Here is a 6,000-nt window from a genome sequence, read left to right on the forward strand (position 1 = left end):
AGATAAATGGAAACTATGAATCATCTGTTTTAGAGTGCTCTTTCGCCCAAGAGGTTTGGCTTCAAGCTCCTCTGTCTTTCAAAGATGCCTAACAGGCTGGTACCCAAAACATTCAAAACATGTTAGCAAGGATCCCATATGGCATCAACCTGCCAGCTTCTACTCTGGTCTCAACTCTGTTGATCCCTTGGATCCTTTGGACGCTATGGACGGCCATAAATTACTTCTTTGAAGACAAATCTATATCGGTCTAAAATTGTATCACAAAAGCAGTCCTAGCTGCAAAAGAATGGGAGGAGGCCCTCCAACTAGTTCCAAATCTTGCCTCTACGCCCACTCCTCTTATGGCTGGTGATAACTTACAATTTCCAAATTGCTTTGTGGATGAAGCTTGGCAGGAATCATCTTTGCTTACAGGTATGGGATGGACCTTAACATGCTCAGCTACTGCTCCCAGACTCCTCCTTCCGCTCCCATGTTGGATCTGCCCTCACTGCTGAAGCTCTTGCCCTTTGTGAAGCTCTTCGAAACGCACCGAAGGCGAATGTAACCACTCTCCACATTTATTCAGACTCAATGGTTTTAGTCTTTACCCCGTGCTCAGGGACCGTTCTGAACGAAATCGCGGGCATCTTATTAAATATTCGAAGCTTTGCCTCTTTCTTTTAGTCTTTATCTTATCTCTCGCTCTGGAAATGTTGTTGTAGATGCTTTAGCTAAAGCCGCTCTTGCCTCGTTTAACAACTGTTTCCCCTTTCTTGCAAGACTAATTTTCTGGAGGATAACTCCATATACCCTCTACCCCCCTAAAAAATCTCCGTTTATCCTTTTATTATAATATAATTTATTTTTTAATTTTTTTTAAATAGAAAAAGTGGCTAAAGACGGATTGCCCCTACCTTAAATTAGATATTTATAAGATCCAACCGGAAAGATCCGACCCACACATAACAAACCCTAAAATCCGACCCAGCTAAACCAAAACGATATCGTTTTGAATTACTCAACTCATTCCCTTCTCCAAATGTCGATCCTTTCGTCGTCCGACACTCTCTATTGCTCGACACTCTCTATTGCGAAATCGGAGATTGAAACCCTAGAGTATCCATCTTCGTTCTTCCTTGTTCATTCTCCATCTAATTCGAAAATCCATCTTCGTTCTTCCTTGTTCGTTTGTGTCTCAACTATCTCTTTGTCTCTCTTGTCTGAAACCCTAAAGTCTAGACCGCTTCGTTTCTTCTTCCTTCTTTGTCGAAATCGAGGCTCCATCTTCGTTCCTTGTGGTAAGTGATTAGTTTCACTTTATTTGGTTGTTATTTGGTCAAATTTGTATGTAGATTTGAAAATAAATTTGTGGAAAACTTTGAATGTGTCTTATGTTTAGATATTAGCTTTGAAATTGGATAAGAACTTGGTAAATCTATTGTTTAGGTATATATTGCATTGAATCTGTATGTAGACTGGTGCATTTTTTTGTGTGTTTCCGATTTGAGTGATAAATTGTATTTAATTTTTGTTAATAAAATTGTATTGGGGAAACTTAGTTGATGTTGTGTTGTTGTTTTGCGGTTTGAATTTAGTTTCATTGAGTGTTGTAATGTCTTGTACATAATGAAGGGAAATCAAAAGGGGATTCCCAATGAAAGGCGTCGTCAATCTCTTAGAATCCAAAAATTCATACTCAATTGCAAAAAAGCCGGAGCCAAAAGTTCACAAGAGCAATAAGAAGAGTAAAAAGAGTAGGCCAGTGAGAGAGCCAGTGAGAGCACTGAGTGTAGAATCGCTCTCAGCCTCAGATGAGTCCGAAAGGGAGGGGTCCGATAAGGAGGGGTCCAAAAGAGAGGTATATATTTTCTATTCATTGTTATTTTTAGTGAGAAATGCTGAGTAGTAATTAGCAGTACTACTAGTACTTCTTGTATTACTAGCATTACTAACATGTATATATGTATTTTGATTGCAGGAAATGCAACCAATGCAACCCCTTGGGTTCTACTTCAAAAGCAGTGAGTTCCCCAAGAGTTCCAAGATACAAACTAAGTGCTTTGTAACCAAGACAGTAAAGCTCATCAAGGGTAAGCCTGAGGCTGAATGGTTCACAATCCATCCTCAGTTTTGACATTTCTTCCACATGCCAGACGAAGATAACCTGAAGCTCCAGGGGATGTGGATGTTACTCCTGCGCACCATTTGTACTCCAGAAGATGATGTTGCATGGTTTGCGGTTAATGGTGTACCCATCAGCTATTCTATGAGGCAGCATGCCCTCATCTCTGGCTTAGACTGCGGTGATTATCCACCAAACTACGAGAAGTTGGGGGGTTATAAGTTTGTGGATTATTACTTCCATGACAGAAAGAAGATCACCATCAGCGATGTGAAGCAGAAGATGTTGTCTATGCCACTGTGTCCAGGTAGATTGAAGATGACTGTCTTGTTTTTTCTTGGTCGGGTTATCAGAGAAAAGCCGAAGGATTCTGGACATTTAGACCTCTTCATATTAAGGATGATGGACGATTTAGATGCTTGCAGATCATTTCCCTGGGGTCGTCTAACATTTGAGGATGCAATAAAAGAGATTATGCATGTGATGAACAATCTGAAGGGTGAAGTGAAAGAGGCATGCGCCTCTCCTGGATTCATAATCCCTTTAGAGGTAAAGCATATAATATACTATAGCTGTTTTCTTACGCTAGAAGAATATTTGGTGGAAAGAGCTATATGAGTTAGATCAAGCTGCATGAGGAGTGTTGCCAAAAAATAAAGACATAGAAAAGGTGACGTTTGCAGAAGGATCATCCTCTAATTCTGGTTTAGATTCGAGGTTGCAAGGTCTGGAAGAGAAGATTTTGGAGTTCATGGGAGAAGGATTTGTTGGACTTAACTTAACGGTGGAGACAAAGCTGGAGTCTCTAGGCTCAAGGATGAGTGATATTGAAAAGAACCAGCGGCTTTTGAGAAGAAGGGCTAAGAAAATAGAAGAAAGGATAATTTCTATTGAGAGTAAGGTGGAGCAGAGTCATGGTGAAGACATGGATTTCAGAAGGAGAAAGCTAATTCTGAGAAGGACAAAGCTAATGCTGAGCAATAGGCTGGGAAAGAGAACGATAAAATCGAGAATACTGAGCAAGAGGCTGAGAGAAAAAAATGATGAAGAAGGGGAAGAGAAAGAGGCTGATGACAATGCTCAGCAAGAGGATGAGAAAGAGAAGGAAAATAGTGAGGCTGATGAGCAAGACAAGGAAGACAGTGAGAGTGAGACTGAGAGTGAGACTGATGAGTTGAAGCAATTGAAGGAGAGATGTAGAACACAAGCTGATAAACTGTGGAAAGAAATTGAAGCAAATGAAGAAGAGGTTGGAGGGAAACATGATGAAGAAGAAGGTGAAGAGAAAGAGGCTGAAACCAGTGACGAAGAGAAGGAGAACAGTGAGGATGATGAGAAAGTTGAAGAAAAAGTGGTGGAATCTGAGGCTGAAGGCGAAGATGATCAAGCAGAGGTTGAAGGGAAAGAGGATCAAGAAGAAGAAGTTGAAGGGAAAGAGTCTGAAACCAGGGAGCAAGAAAAGGAGAAAAGTGAGACTGATGAGGTGGAATCTGAGGCTCGGAAGGCAGAGATAAAAAAAGGAACTCCGACACCACCACGTGGGAATCATACAGAGGAAACTCCCAAAGATAATCACAATGAGCCTCGGGTTGAGATGAATAGAACCGATGAAACTCCAATACCACCACGTGGGAATCAGACGAAGGGAACTCCCACACCACCACGTGGTAGGACTAAGGCAATGGCTGCGAGGAGACTAGTGACAAGGCCTATGGAGGGAAAACCTGGAAAATGTGTTGAAGTTGTTGCGGAAGAGGCTGTGGAAACAGAGGAAAAAAACAGGAAGAAAGGTGCAGAAGAAGAGAAAAAAGAGGAAGAGGCTGTGAAAGTTGTTGAAGAACAGGCTGGGGAAGTTGTCGAGGAACAGGCTGTGAAAATTGTTGAAGAATATACTGAGGAAGAAAAGCAAAGGTGGATCATGGTCGTTTACAAGGAAGCACCGAGTCCTTAGATCATGCATAGGTGCAAGGAGAATGCCGCTGTTGCTGTACCAAAGAAGAGTGGCAGGCCAAAGAGGAAATCACAGTGGGTGCAGACTCCTTTCACGGAGGGGAAGAAGCGTAAAACAAAGCCTTAGGCTTATGTATTTATTAGGAATCTATGTTTAAAACTTGTTTAAACTTGGTAGTAGAATGTTAAGTATTTTGGATGTTTAAAACTTGGTAGTAGAATGCTTTTGAATGTTTAAATCTTGGTGTGTTGCAACTTGCAACAGGTTTGGAAAACTAAGTTTACCATGCCCAAAAATGAGTAAGATGAATAACTAGATTTACTGGGTTTATTATGCCAAAAAAACACTATAAAAGATATACCAAAAATTAGTCAACACATGTAAAACACTAAAATATATATATATTATTAAAAAACGAATTAAAAAATATATTTCACATGTAAAACGTGCAGCCGTCATAAATATTTTAATATTATTTTTAACACTTAGTAATACCTATGGTAATCTTCAAGGTAATAGTAATACCACCATACACATAGTAATACTTTGGCATTTTCTACTTTTTTGTAGTAAATCCAACTCAAAGAACCAATAATTTTATCCTATTATTATCGTCAAAGAAGACATTTACATAAACAATTTACGAAAAATATGTATTTTGTAAAATTCTACTTACTATATTGTTAACCATTCACGTACTAACAATGAAAGTTAAGTAAGTTTTTTTGGGAAACCGTTAAGATTTTCTTAAACTATTGAAAATAATTAACAAAAATAGTCTAATCTATATATTTATTATATACGTAGCTTACGAATTGAACATAATCATATAAAGATAGTCTAAATTACACATAACGTAGTGATACATATTGGTTTCGAATTGCACATAATAATACCAGTAAAACCCAGTAATCCAAATTGCACATAATAATACCAGTAAAACCCAATAATTCAAATTGCACATAATAATACCAGTAAAACCCAGTAATCCAAATTTTACATAATAAGCCCAGTAATCTCCAGTAAAACCTAGGTAGTACCTGAACCACTCCCACATTCAAACTATGATGCCATACCTTCTCCTCTGGCTCTGCCTCTTCCTCTGGCTTCTCTAGCTCCTCCTCTGCCTCTTTTTCCTCTTCCACGGGATTCTCCTACTGATGAAAATCTTGTTTGTTGTGATTTTCCTTTCTTCTTGTCAAAATCTGGAGGAAGTATTTTCTTTGCTTTAACATCTTCTGGTATAACCCAATCAGACATATGAGGAACATGATATATGGTCCTGTGATAAGCCAAAGCCCATTGCTCTACCAAATAGTATTTTGAACAATACTCTGATAGATGGAGCTCCCTTCCCGCTGCCTTAGACATGAATGTGGCAGAAGCCACTCCATGCATACAAGGGTATTTGTCTTTATCAAATTGCTCACAACTGCAAGTATTCCTAGCCATATCAACAGTATAAACCTTGCCGTCAGTACCATGCATACTGTACTCAAGATGGAAGTTGTTTAATTCGTCGATTGTAAGAAACCCCACATCAACACATCTTTTAGACATTTCGGTTTCCAAAATAGGCACAAGCTTCAGTGTGTATGGTATTTCAGCTGCCTCCTTCCTATGGTTGTTAAACCATTCAGACATTTTCGCAATGATAACATCAAACATTGGTAGTAAGGTATACTTTCTCGCTTCCTTAATAACACCATTAAAAGATTCTACTGAATTGGTGGTGTCAACATTGTACCTATCTCCTCTGAAGTAACATCTAGCCCACTTCTTCTCTTCAACACTTTTGTCAAGATACGCTGCTGCACTAGGATACTTCCGCCGAAAAGCATCATAAAGGTACTTGAACTCAACCTCCGTATAAGCGTGTGCGCATTCTCTAAACTTGAACGCACAAGTATCTTTGTTGTTATGGACGTGGGTTTTAACATTC

Source organism: Brassica oleracea, chromosome C9 (assembly GCF_000695525.1).
Source record: "Brassica oleracea var. oleracea cultivar TO1000 chromosome C9, BOL, whole genome shotgun sequence".
Taxonomy (NCBI): Eukaryota; Viridiplantae; Streptophyta; class Magnoliopsida; order Brassicales; family Brassicaceae; genus Brassica; species Brassica oleracea.